The sequence below is a fragment of the Gossypium hirsutum genome, chromosome A06 (genome assembly GCF_007990345.1).
Source record: "Gossypium hirsutum isolate 1008001.06 chromosome A06, Gossypium_hirsutum_v2.1, whole genome shotgun sequence".
In the NCBI taxonomy this organism is placed as follows: domain Eukaryota; kingdom Viridiplantae; phylum Streptophyta; class Magnoliopsida; order Malvales; family Malvaceae; genus Gossypium; species Gossypium hirsutum.
This window is the reverse complement of record NC_053429.1, coordinates 52009627-52025042: the sequence shown is the minus strand read 5'-3', so window position 1 is coordinate 52025042 and position 15416 is coordinate 52009627.

Sequence of the window (15416 nt, the reverse complement as noted above, 5' to 3'; positions counted from 1 at the left end):
ATTCAATTTGATCCTTATGAACAAAACTAACAATTAAACTTTACAATCTAGTCCTTTTTCACATCCAAGCTTAAAATCTATCAATTTAACACCAATTTCTTCAAGAAATCAATAATGGAAACTTTCAAAAAATTTAATAATTTTTCCAATTGGTACATAGGCTAACTAAATCAAGCTTCCACAACCTCAAAAACATAAAAGTTACAAGAAAAAGACTTGAATTACCATAGAAATTTAAGGACCAAATGCTCAAACCCTTGGAAGTTTATCTTCCAAGCTAGTCTCGGTGGAGAAAGATAAAGATGAAGGCTTCATCTCTTTATTTCCACTACATGTTTCTTTTCTAGGTAAATTAATATTTTAACTGTACTTAATTTAATCATATTTTAACTAAACCAATTTTAATTACTTAAGTTAATTAATATGTAATGCTACCATCCACTTATAATCATATCAAGATGGTTTATTTGCCTAATTAGACCTTGGGTTAATTTCTATTTGAATCCCTAAACCTTTGGCCGATTAAAAACCTATAACGATGAACTTTTACAATTTAGTCATTTTAGCTTAATTTGTAACACCCTGAACCCGAGGCCGTCGCCGGAGTCGAACACGAGGTGTTAACAGACTTCAAACCACTTAAAAAAAATTTCCCAGACAAGCTGTCAATCTGCGTACTAGTCGCTTTAAAAATCATATCTTGAGTTCTGAAACTCGAAATCCAGTTTTGTAAATTTTCCCTGAAACTAGACTCATATGCCCATCTACATATTGTTTTCTAGAATTTTTGGTTGGGCCAATTAGTACAGTTTATTAGTCAAAGTCTCCCATGTTACAGGGATCGACTACACTGACCTTTGCGCATTACGACTTGGATATCTCCCTGTACAGGGCTTCATTACTGATGTCGTTTGTTTCTATAGAAACTAGACTCGAAGGGGAATCTATGCACATATGGCATGACTTCTAATTCTCTCTGGTTAATTTATAATGAATTTCCAAAGTCGGAACAGGGAATCCAGAAATCGCTCTGGCCCTGTTTCACAAGAGTTCAATTATCTCCTAACATACAGCTCATATGGTCGTTTCGTTTCTTCTATATGAAAATAGACTCATCGAGCTTCGATTACATAATTTATTCATTAATTAATTCCACTCCTACTATTTTTAGTGATTTTTCAATCTCACGTCACTGCTGCTGCCAGCATCTGTTACTAAAGCAACTATGCCTATTTCGTGATTTCTCCTTGATCTAACTAGTAATTCATCATACATATCACAAATTATGATCATGACTAGCCATGCCAAGGGCTAATCAGTGTCAAACATCTCCCTACTACACTATTGCCATATCATGAATTTTGACACCAAAAATAATCAACCATGACATATGGCATAAAAATCGAATTTCCAAGACTTACGACCTAACATTATAGAACCAAATCCAACCGAACATTTATGCCATTTTCGCATGGCTAAAAGTTTACATACCAAATTTCAACAAAACATATTAGCCTATACATGCCGAAATGTTCTCCTAGACCGACTAAAAAGAAGATACCAAAAGTTGCTAGCCGGTGTGATGACTTCGATGACGGCCCGATCACGCAAAAAGAGACGAGTCCAAGAAACCTAAAATAGGTGACAAGGAAACACCGAGTGAGTATATAACTCAGTAAGTCATAAGCAATGCACTACCATCCATTAATAACATTATCACAAGAGGAAACAAAATGGAACGAGGCTAGTTACTCCATCCATACCGAACCATACCATAGTTCCTTAGACCTATCGGTTCAATCTCATACCAAGTCATGCATTCACATTCCATATACTAATCAATAGGATATTTGAGGCATTTTCATACATCATTGTATTTTCGTTACAATCATACAACTAAACGACCTTTCACCTATTCCACGATAAATCTTATGTACGTGACTTCAATTATAATTGTCACATAGGTTCAAACTTACCAAGCTCAACTCCAAATATAAACATAGCGCCTATTAGCCATGAACTCAAGGTACTTACCCGATCCGCTGTCCGTGATCAACTCAATAATGTCGCACACTTAGCATCCATAGTGATTCAAAAGTATATATTAAGTCCGCACACTCAGTGCTATATAATCAACTCGCACACTTAGTGCTATATAATCAAACTCGCACACTTAGTGCTATATAATCAAACTCGCACACTTAGTGCTGTACAATTTAAACCCGCACACTTAGTGCCAATCTCATGATCATAAATGTTTATACTCGCACACTTAGTGCCGAGATCAACAACTCAATACATCTCACCTCTTTTCTTTTCATTCAACACTTTCATCACCACATGCATACATGTATATATATATATTTATCATTCCATTCAGCATCATTACATAGACGTTATGACCATTTAAATTAATACAAACTATATGCTTAATGACTTACTTTGTGTTGGGTAAGACGGTTCCAACTCGGCTACTCGATGATCTTTTCTTTGCCTTTGCTTGATTCTCCTCCTTTAACTCCTTGAGCTTAATCAATAAATCAACTAGTTTAACCATCTTGCTAAACATTCATAATTCAATTACACATGCATATGTATGTCTGTATATTCGGCAACCATCCTCACTAATTACCCATTTAGTCGATTATACACATAATTAAAGGTAATGTGACAGCCCAAAATTGACCCTAGTCGGGAAGTGGTTTCGGGACCGCTAAACCGAGTCACAATAATAATTAGATGTTATATCCTATGTTTATTTCATGTGAAAGTGCATGTGTGAAAATTTCATGCTTTGATTTTGCCAATTGTGAGTGAAATTTTGAAATGTGACTCATGTGAAAATTTTTGCAAATGCTATAGGCTAATTTGTAGTGGCCAAATAACTTATAGTATGAAATAGGTGGATTTGCATGTCAAATTTCCCACCTTAAAACAAGGTGGCCGGCCATGATGGGCATGATGAGCAATTGTGCAAATTTTTTTTATGGAAATTATGGCATAAGTATGGCACAAATAAAATATGTTAATTTGTGTCATAAAATGTTGGGATAAAACAAATAAAATAAGGGGCATGGGCATAAAATAATGAAAAGGAGTATGGTGAATACAAAAAAAAAATGTGTGTGTAGTTGTTTGTCTCCCCCCATTGCCGTGAGCTAAAGAAAAGAAAGGAGAGAATTTTGTTCATCCTTTTCTCATCTTCATACTTGCCGAAACTAGAAAGAAAAACAAAGAAAAAAAAATTTCTCATCCTTTGGTTCATCCTTGGCCAATAATTTTAAGGAGGAAGGAAGAAGAAAGGTGAAGAGGTTCGGCCATGCATGTAGCTAGGCTAAGGTATGTTTGATGATGTTCCATGAGATGCATGCATGTTTTAGTTGTTAGCTTGAGTTCTACCTAGCCCATGGTCTAAATCTTGCTATGTGATGGAAATGACATTTGACCATGGATGCATCATTCTTGGTTGATGTTTGATGTGGTGGTGATGAGGCAAGAGGATGAGTTAAAAATTCGGCCTAGGTGGAGGTTGTGTTAATGCCATTGCATGCTAAATATGAAGTTTGTTAATGATGCATGTGATGATGACTTGATGATTCTTGAACCTCCTTTTTAGCATTTTTGTGTGAGCACATATGTGCATTGGTTGCTAAATGGAGAAGAATCGGCTAGCAAGTTGTGTGCTAAGGCCGAATGTAACTTTGCATGTTAATGAGCAATGCATGTGTTAAATTGATGGAAAGGGGGAGGATGCTTTACTAGTGTGTATATGTGTGTATTAAGTGTTGAAATCGACCCCAAAAATAGACATGCATATTCGGCCAAGGGGGAAAAATTAGCTAATATGTTGTGTTGATGCATGATTTCACATGTATGTGACTTTAATGTCTAATGTATAAATATGGGCTAAGTGCCTTGTGTTCATCTTTTCGATGCCTAAATGATGAAATCAATTTATTTGTTTAATTAAGCTCAAGAGCAAAGGGGAAATAGATCCGATAAAGGGAAGGAAAAAGTGGTCGAATAGTTAGCGGAATCGTTCGACAACACCCGAGGTAAGTTCTTGAGTAAGAGAGCTTAAATTACGATGTGATTAAATCATGTTTTAAGCAAATGAAAATCATGCTCTATGTGTGGCTATTGAGCCGAATGTGCAAGGATGATATGTGCCTTGTGTTTGAGTTTTGCAAATGAAAATGAAATACGAATGTGCCATGAATTATTGTTAGATGTGCATGATTAATTGAATGCTGTCCGGGCTAAGTCCCGAAGGCTCTGTGCTAAGTGACTATATCCGGACTAAGATCCGAAGGCATTTGTGCGAGTTATTAATTTCGGGTTAAGTCCCGAAGGCCTTTGTGCGAGATACTAATTCCGGGTTAAGTCCCGAAGGCATTCGTGCGAGTTTTAAAATCCGGGTTAAGTCCCGAAGGCATTGTATGAGTTACTATAACCGGGCTATGTCCCGAAGGCACTTGAACGAGGAGCTATATCCGGTTAAATTCCGAAGGTACGTGATTTTGGTAATGAATGAGCTTGCTGTAAAATTTCAGCTAATACTCGAAAAACATCCCAATATTGGGATATGTTACGTATGTGTTGAATTTAATCGAGCCCTTACAAATAAATATTCGCTCAGTTGATGAACGAGCTACCGGCCTTCGGCTAAGTTGGTCTTTTGTGTATGTACATAAGGGTTAACGTTGTGAAGTAAGTTTGATATCGGAAAATTGTGTATTATGAAATATTCCGTTTAGCTAAATGTGTGCTATTCTTTCGTTATGCTGGAATTCCTTGCTCAAAACTTACTAAGCATAAATTGCTTACTTCGTTCCATTGCTCCTCTGTTTTATAGATTTTTGGTTCTCCAGCTATCGGACTCGGGATCTTGAAGTCGAAGTCGCCCACACTATCAAAGGCTCTTTTGGGTACTCTTTTGGTTGAATTTTGATATGGCATGTTTAGGACGACCCATTGTTGTTTTTCGAGTACTTTATGTGATGTATAAGTTTTGGATAGCCATGTGAAAATGGCTTATATGTGTTTAAGTATAATGTTATAATCATTTAGTGTGGATATGCTTGACAAGGATTGGCCACGGGGATGGTTAATCACTTTCATAAATTGTGCTATGTATGCAAAAAGGGCTAGTTGAACCATGAAATAGGTAAAGCCTACCTTAAAGGTAGATGCTGACAGCATCAGTGACGTAGATTTGGAAAATCACTAAAAATAGTAGGAATGGAATTAAATAGTGAATAAATTATGTAAACAAACCTTGAAGAATCTACTTTCATAGGAAAGTAACGAAACAATCATACGGACAGTATGTTAAGAGATATTAAGGTTCTCGTGAGACAGGGTCAGAACGGGTTCTGGGTTCCTTGTTCCGACTTTGGAAATTGATTATAAATTAACCAGAGATAATTAGGAGCCATACCATATATGTATAGATTCCTCTCTGAGTCTAGTTTCTATAGAAACAAACAGCATCAGTATTGGAGCCCTGTACAAGGAGATATCCAAGTCGTAATGCGCAAAGGTCAGGGTAGTCGATTCCTGTAACATGGGAGACTTTAACTAATAAACTGTACTAATTGGCCCAATAAAAAATTCTAGAAAAAAATATGTATATGGGAATATGAGTCTAGTTTCAGGGAAAAATCACGAAACTGATTTTCGAGTTGTGAAGCTCATGATATGATTTTTAAAGCGACTAGTACACAGATTGGGCAGTGTCTGGAAATTTTTCAAAGTTTGTTAACACCTCGTGTTCGACTCCGGTGTCGGACTCGGGTTCGGGGTGTTACAGGTAACATCACGAATGGGCATACTTATGTATATATATATGTATATATATATACTTCGGAATGGGCATCACAATTAGATTTAACACCACCTTCATACTCAATTAGATGGCCGAATGCATGTATATATGCACAATGTCAACTATAACATCATTTAAACACCTAATTTCATCTCATGAACACTCGACCCATTTTTACCCCATATGGCCGAATGTGTAAGATTACATTCAACACCACCGATGTACTTAATTAGGTGGCCAAATATACCAAGTTAGACTTGACATTATACGTCACAAGAACTCTAATTTAATTTGTCAATTGCTTGGCCAAGAACTCACAAGTGCCTTATCTACAACCTATTCGGCCTTACTACTTAAACTTAGCCTTTCATACACTTATCTCTATTGTTTTAGAAGGCCGAATCCTTATGTGTTCCAACATCTAGCTTACTCAATTCAACACATCAAAACGACATTTAGGCCGATTTTGCTAGCACACAAGCCTTTGACCGAATGTCCTTGACCTCTAGTCACCTAAACTTTTATTCTTTAAAACTCATACAACTCATATTTTTCATTGACAACCTCCTTAACTTCAATTTATTCACATCTTTAATCATGCTACATTCGACCATTATTTAACAATAATTCATGTATCCTTTTTATTAAACACTCAAAATCAACCATCTTCATACCTCATCACCAAAGACATCAAAATACCAACCAAGAATGTAACATTCATGGCCGAATATCATCTCCATCAATTAACAAAATTTGAACCATGGCTAGGTAGATTTCAAACTTACAACTTAAAATATACATGAATCTCAAAGAATAATATCAAACATACCTCAATCTAGTTACATGCATGGCCAAACTTCTTAGAAACTTTTCCCCTAGGCACCGAATATTCAAGAGCTTCTTAATCAACTTAAAGGTGACCAAATGCCTTAACTTCAATTTCTTCTTTTTCTTTTCAATTCGGCCAAGAAGAACCAAAGAACACAACTTGTTTTTCTTTCTTCCTTAGAACATTCGGCCAAGGGAAATGAAGGAAGATGGACACTTTTTTTTTTGTTTTTTCTTTCTAGTTTCGGCAAAAGGGGGGGAACAACCACACACTTTTTTTTTTGTTTTCATCATATTCCCTTTCATTATTTTATGCCCATGCTCCTTATTTTATCATACTTCCCATGAAACACTAACTCAACATGTTTATGACATGTTCTTGCCCATCACACTTGGTCTACCATGCTTGTCATGGCCGGCCACTACTAATTAGGGGGGAAATTGACATGCAAGTCCCCCCTTTTTATTTCATGCACTAATAGATCCTTATGCTTTGACCTATCACATTTCAAAATTTTCTCACATAAGTCCTATTTACTAAAATTCACCTACAATTAAACAAAATTCAAACACGAAATTTTCACACATGCACATGTACATATAATGAGCATCAATTATGACGGTTAATTATTTTTATGACTCGGTTTAGCGGTCCCGAAACCACTTCCCGACTAGGGTCAATTTTGGGCTGTCACAACTCTTCCCCACTTAAGAAATTTTCGTCCCCGAAAATCTTACCGGTAAATAAGTTTGGGTATCGTTCTTTCATCGAGCTCTCGGTTTCCCAAGTAGCTTCCTCGATCCCGTGTTTGAGCCATAACACCTTTACTAGCAGAACCCTTTTGTTTCGCAACTCCTTCACTTCATGAGCTAGGATACGCATCGGTTCTTCTTCATAACTCATATCGGCTTGAATTTGAACCTCTGATGGGCTAATTATGTGCGATGGATTAGATCTATAGCGTCGAAGCATCGAAACATGAAAGACGTCGTGGATCTTTTCAAGTTCAGGGGGCAAAATCAATCGATACGCAACTGGACCAACTCGTTCGAAGATTTCGTACGGCCCAATGAATCTCGGACTCAACTTGCCCTTACGGCCAAATCTGAGTACCTTTTTCCAAGGCGAAACTTTAAGAAACACTTTATCTCCCACCTGATATTCAATGTCTTTTCGTTTCAAATCCGCATACGGTTTCTGACGATCTGTGGCTGCTTTCAGACTTTCACGGATTACCTTTACTTTCTGTTCGACATCTTTAATCAAATCAACTCCGAAAATTTTACTTTCACCGAGCTCGGTCCAAAACAATGGTGTACGGCATTTACGACCGTACAAAGCCTCGTAAGGTGCCATCTTAATACTTGATTGAAAACTATTGTTGTAAGCGAATTCAATCAAAGGTAAATACCGTTCCCATGAACCACTAAACTCGAGGATGCAACATCTCAACATATCCTCAAGTATCTGAATTATCCGCTCGGATTGACCATCGGTTTGTGGATGAAAAGCGGTGCTAAAATGCAGCTTGGTACCCAAAGCTTCTTGTAATTTCTTCCAAAATCGTGAGGTGAATCTCGGATCTCTATCCGACACGATAGAAATAGGTACCCCGTGTAATCTCACAATCTGAGAAACATACAATTCGGCTAGTTTATCCAATGAAAAATCCGTACGCACGGGGATAAAGTGAGCCGACTTAGTCAGTCTATCAACAACAACCAAAATCGCATCCTTCTTACTTGCTGACAATGGCAGTCCGGACACAAAGTCCATTGTGACTCGATCCCATTTCCACTCGGGTATCATGATCGGCTGAAGTAATCCTGAAGGCACTTGATGTTCCGCTTTCACTTGTTGACATATTAAACATCTCGAAAAAAAGTCGGAGATGTCTCGTTTCATACCATGCCACCAAAACCGACGTTTCAAATCGTTGTACATTTTCGTACTCCTTGGGTGAATTGACATTCGGCTACAATGGGCTTCGTTCAGAATCATCGAAATGAGTTCTGAATTTCTTGGAACACACAACTGACTTCTGAACCTCAAACAATCGTCATCATCAATTTGAAATTCAGATTCCATATTCGGAACACATTCAGCCCGTTTTGCAACCAATTCATCGTCGACTTTCTGAGCTTCACGAATTTGACGAATCAATAATGGTTTGGCCTTTAATTCAGCTACTAACACATTGTCGGGTAGAACAGACAAGTGCACATTCATCGCTCGTAAAGCAAACAGTGATTTTCGGCTTAAGGCGTCCGCAACCACATTAGCCTTTCCCGGGCGGTAATCAATGACAAGCTCGTAATCTTTCAACAACTCAAGCCAACGTCTTTGTCGCAGATTTAAGTCTCTTTGAGTCATCAAATATTTGAGACTTTTGTGATCCGAAAATACATGGCACTTTTCACCAAATAAGTAATGTCGCCATATTTTTAAAGCGAATACGATGGCAGCTAATTCGAGATCATGGGTCGGATAATTTTTCTCATGTGGCTTTAATTGTCTAGACGCATAGGCCACCACTCGACCTTCTTGCATCAATACGCAACCCAACCCAAGCAGGGATGCGTCACTATAAATGACAAACTCTTTGCCTGATTCGGGTTGCACTAAAATTGGAGCTTCAGTCAAATAAGTTTTCAGTTGATCGAAACTTTTCTGACATTTCTCCGTCCATTCGAACTTAGCATCCTTTTGGAGTAGCTTCGTCATTGGTGTGGCTATCATCGAGAAACCTTTTACAAATCGTCGGTAATAACCGGCGAGCCCCAGGAAGCTCCGAACTTCGGTAATATTTCTTGGAGGCTTCCAGTTAAGTATGGCTGAAATTTTGCTCGGGTCAACTCGAATACCCGATGCGGATACCACATGACCCAAGAAGCTAACCTCTCTTAACCAGAGCTCACACTTACTGAACTTAGCATATAACTGCTTATCCCGCAAAATTTGCAACACTAATCTCAGGTGCTCAGCATGTTCGGTCTCATCTCTTGAATAGACCAAGATGTCATCAATGAACACAACTACGAACCGGTCCAAATACTGTCTGAAGATCCGATTCATCAAATCCATAAATACCGCAGGGGCATTAGTGAGCCCAAACGGCATCACTAAGAACTCGTAGTGACCATATCTCGTTCTGAAGGCAGTTTTGGGTATGTCCGAATCTCGAATTCGTAACTGATAATAGCCCGATCTCAAATCTATTTTTGAGAACACTAAGGCTCCCTTCAGTTGGTCGAACAAATCATCGATACGCGGTAACGGATATTTGTTCTTTATTGTCACTTTATTCAGCTGACGATAGTCAATGCACAACCTCATGGTTCCGTCCTTCTTTTTCACGAACAATACTGGTGCACCCCAAGGTGAGAAACTTGGTCGAGCGAAACCTCTATCCGTCAACTCTTGCAATTGAGCTTTCAATTCCTTTAACTCGGTTGGTGCCATACGATACGGAGCTATCGAAATTGGCGTAGTTCCAGGTACAAGCTCAATACCAAACTCTACCTCCCGAACAGGTGGTAAACCCGGTAATTCTTCAGGAAAAACATCCGGGTATTCACAACCACCGGTACAGATTCGGGTTTTTTTTTCTAATTCTTTGTCATCAAGTACATACGCAAGGTATGCTTCGCACCCTTTTCTTACATATTTCTGGGCCAACATTGAGGATATTACAGCTGGCAACCCCCTTAAGTCCGTAAACTCAACTCGGATTATCTCGTTATTTGCGCACCTCAAATCGATGGTTTTTCTTTTGCAGTTCACCACTGCATCATGTACGGTCAACCAATCCATACCAAGAATAACATCAAATTCGTCAAACGGCAAAAGCATCAAATCGGCTGGAAAATAGGATTCTCGGATTATTAGAGGGCATCTCTTACACACTTTATCAACAAGTACGTATTGACCCAAAGGGTTTGACACTCGAATTACGAACTCAGTAGACTCAACAGGTAGAGTCTTACTGGATGCTAAAGTTTCACATACATATGAATGAGTAGAGCCAGGGTCAATCAATGCAATCACATTAGTATCAAAGAGAGTGAAGGTACCAGTGATGACGTCAGGGGAGGATGCCTCCTCTCGTGCGCGAATGGCATATGCTCTAGCAGGAGTACGGTTCTCGGCTCGAACAGCCGTATCAGAGGCCCCTCTCTGACTACCACCCCTACCTCCTAAAATTCTCGGTGGTCTACCTCTAGTTGTCACTCCACTAGGTCTTGCACCTTGAATCTTATTCTTCTCATCAAGCTCCGTGCAATCTCTAATGAAGTGGTCCTTCGAACCGCATCTATAACAGGCCCTGTTAGTAGACTTACCCCAACATTCACCTAGGTGTCGTCTTCCGCATTGGGGACATTCAGGTTTCTCTTGACGATTATTGCCCACACTAGCTACCGAAGTAGCTCGGGAGTCCGTCGGTGGTCGTGCTCTGATGGAAATTCCCGCAGTCGTCCTCGACTTATTAGTGTCCTCCCTAAACTTCTTTACAGCTGAGAACGGAGCTTTACCCGTTGATCTTTTACGATAGTCTCTAGCTTCAAATTCAGCCTTCTTCTTCTCCTTTCCAAGTTCTTCCGCCTTGCAGGCTCGTTCGACTAGTGTCACGAATTCTTTTATCTCCAAAATACCCACTAGTAGCTTTAAATCTTCATTCAACCCTTCTTCGAATCTTTTGCACATAGCAACCTCATCAGCTACACACTCCCGGGCATACCTACTGAGTCTTACGAATTCATGTTCGTATTCAGATACTATCATACGGCCTTGCTTGAGTTCCAAGAATTCCTTACGCTTTTGGTCAATGAACGTTGACTAATATATTTCTTTCGAAATTCCGTTTGAAAGAAGTCCCAAGTAACTCGTTCGTTTGGGACTATGGAAATCAGGGTCCTCCACCAATAGTAGGCTGAGTCCCGCAACAAGGATATAGCACACTTTAGACATTCATCGGGCGTGCATGACAGTTCATCAAACACCCGAATGGTGTTATCAAGCCAGAACTCGGCCCTTTCAGCATCATCAGTAACTATGGCCCTGAACTCCTCAGCCCCGCACTTCCTAATCAAGTCTACAGGTGGCTTACTCAGCCTCACAGGATCAGTAACTGATGGCATTACGGGCTCTTGGGGTGGATTATTCAAATTCGGGAATTGTTGGAAAGCCGGATTGGTTCGGGCATATTGCGTGACCCACTCATTCATCATGGTAAAGAAGGCTTGTTTAGCCCCCTCACCTTGATTATTCGCAGATGACTGAGGTTCAACAGGCGGCGTCCCTTGTGCAGGAGCAGCCGCTACACTTTCAACGTCATCCTCCAAGGTTCTCTCTACACCGGGATCCATTTACTAATCAAAACAAAAATTTTAACCGTCAGAAGTCATCACACATTTAAACATTAACATTAAGGCATGTACAGCTAGACTCATACGTGCTATGGTAGTCCTAGAACCGACTAAACCATAGCTCTGATACCAATCAAATGTAACACCCCGAACCCGAGGCCGTCGCCGGAGTCGAACACGAGGTGTTAACAGACTTCAAACCACTTAAAAAAAATTTCCCAGACAAGCTGCCAATCTGCATACTAGTCGCTTTAAAATCATATCTTGAGTTCTGAAACTCGAAATCCAGTTTTGTAAATTTTCCCTGAAACTAGACTCATATGCCCATCTACATATTGTTTTCTAGAATTTTTGGTTGGGCCAATTAGTACAGTTCATTAGTCAAAGTCTCCCATGTTACAGGGATCGACTACACTGACCTTTGCGCATTACGACTTGGATATCTCCCTGTACAGGGCTTCATTACTGATGTAGTTTGTTTCTATAGAAACTAGACTCGAAGGTGAATCTATGCACATATGGCATGGCTTCTAATTCTCTCTGGTTAATTTATAATGAATTTCCAAAGTTGGAACAGGGAATCCAGAAATCGCTCTGGCCCTGTTTCACAAGAGTTTAATTATCTCCTAACATACAGCTCATATGGTCGTTTCGTTTCTTCTATATGAAAATAGACTCATCGAGCTTCGATTACATAATTTATTCATTAATTAATTCCACTCCTACTATTTTTAGTGATTTTTCAATCTCATGTCACTGCTGCTGCCAGCATCTGTTACTAAAGCAACTATGCCTATTTCGTGATTTCTCCTTGATCTAACTAGTAATTCATCATACATATCACAAATTATGATCATGACTAGCCATGCCAAGGGCTAATCAGTGTCAAACATCTCCCTACTACACTATTGCCATATCATGAATTTTGACACCAAAATAATCAACCATGACATATGGCATAAAAATCGAATTTCCAAGACTTACGACCTAACATTATAGAACCAAATCCAACCGAACATTTATGCCATTTTCGCATGGCTAAAAGTTTACATACCACATTTTAACAAAACATATTAGCCTATACATGCCGAAATGTTCTCCTAGACCGACTAAAAAGAAGATACCAAAAGTTGCTAGCCGGTGTGATGACTTCGATGACGGCCCGATCACGTAAAAAGAGACGAGTCCAAGAAACCTAAAATAGGTGACAAGGAAACACCGAGTGAGTATATAACTCAGTAAGTCATAAGCAATGCACTACCATCCATTAATAACATTATCACAAGAGGAAACAAAATGGAACGAGGCTAGTTACTCCATCCATACCGAACCATACCATAGTTCCTTAGACCTATCGGTTCAATCTCATACCAAGTCATGCATTCACATTCCATATACTAATCAATAGGATATTTGAGGCATTTTCATACATCATTGTATTTTCGTTACAATCATACAACTAAACGACCTTTCACCTATTCCACGATAAATCTTATGTACGTGACTTCAATTATAACTGCCACATAGGTTCAAACTTACCAAGCTCAACTCCAAATATAAACATAGCGCCTATTAGCCATGAACTCAAGGTACTTACCCGATCCGCTGTCCGTGATCAACTCAATAATGTCGCACACTTAGTGTCCATAGTGATTCAAAAGTATATATTGAGTCCGCACACTTAGTGCTATATAATCAACTCGCACACTTAGTGCTATATAATCAAACTCGCACACTTAGTGCTATATAATCAAACTCGCACACTTAGTGTTGTACAATTTAAACCCGCACACTTAGTGCCAATCTCATGATCATAAATGTTTATACCCGCACACTTAGTGCCGAGATCAACAACTCAATACATCTCACCTCTTTTCTTTTCATTCAACACTTTCATCACCACATGCATACATGTATATATATATATTTATCATTCCATTCAGCATCATTACATAGACGTTATGACCATTTAAATTAATACAAACTATATGCTTAATGACTTACTTTGTGTTGGGTAAGACGGTTCCAACTCGGCTACTCGATGATCTTTTCTTTGCCTTTGCTTGATTCTCCTCCTTTAACTCCTTGAGCTTAATCAATAAATTAACTAGTTTAACCATCTTGCTAAACATTCATAATTCAATTACACATGCATATGTATGTCTGTATATTCGGCAACCATCCTCACTAATTACCCATTTAGTCGATTATACACTAATTAAGGTAACATCACGAATGGGCATACTTATGTATATATATATGTATATATATATACTTCGGAATGGGCATCACAATTAGATTTAACACCACCTTCATACTCAATTAGATGGCGATGCATGTATATGCACAATGTCAACTATAACATCATTTAAACACCTAATTTCATCTCATGAACACTCGACCCATTTTTACCCCATATGGCCGAATGTGTAAGATTACATTCAACACCACCGATGTACTTAATTAGGTGGCCAAATATACCAAGTTAGACTTGACATTATACGTCACAAGAACTCTAATTTAATTTGTCAATTGCTTGGCCAAGAACTCACAAGTGCCTTATCTACAACCTATTCGGCCTTACTACTTAAACTTAGCCTTTCATACACTTATCTCTATTGTTTTAGAAGGCCGAATCCTTATGTGTTCCAACATCTAGCTTACTCAATTCAACACATCAAAACGACATTTAGGCTGATTTTGCTAGCACACAAGCCTTTGACCGAATGTCCTTGACCTCTAGTCACCTAAATTTTTATTCTTTAAAACTCATCCAACTCATATTTTTCATTGACAACCTCATTAACTTCAATTTATTCACATCTTTAATCATGCTACATTCGACCATTATTTAACAATAATTCATGTATCCTTTTTATTAAACACTCAAAATCAACCATCTTCATACCTCATCACCAAAGACATCAAATACCAACCAAGAATGTAACATTCATGGCCGAATATCATCTCCATCAATTAACAAAATTTGAACCATGGCTAGGTAGATTTCAAACTTACAACTTAAAATATACATGAATCCCAAAGAATAATATCAAACATACCTCAATCTAGTTACATGCATGGCCAAACTTCTTAGAAACTTTTCCCCTAGGCACCGAATATTCAAGAGCTTCTTAATCAACTTAAAGGTGACCAAATGCCTTAACTTCAATTTCTTCTTTTTCTTTTCAATTCGGCCAAGAAGAACCAAAGAACACAACTTGTTTTTCTTTCTTCCTTAGAACATTCGGCCAAGGGAAATGAAGGAAGATGGACACTTTTTTTTGTTTTTCTTTCTAGTTTCGGCAAAGGGGGGGGGAACAACCACACACTTCTTTTTTGTTTTCATCATATTCCCTTTCATTATTTTATGCCCATGCTCCTTATTTATCAT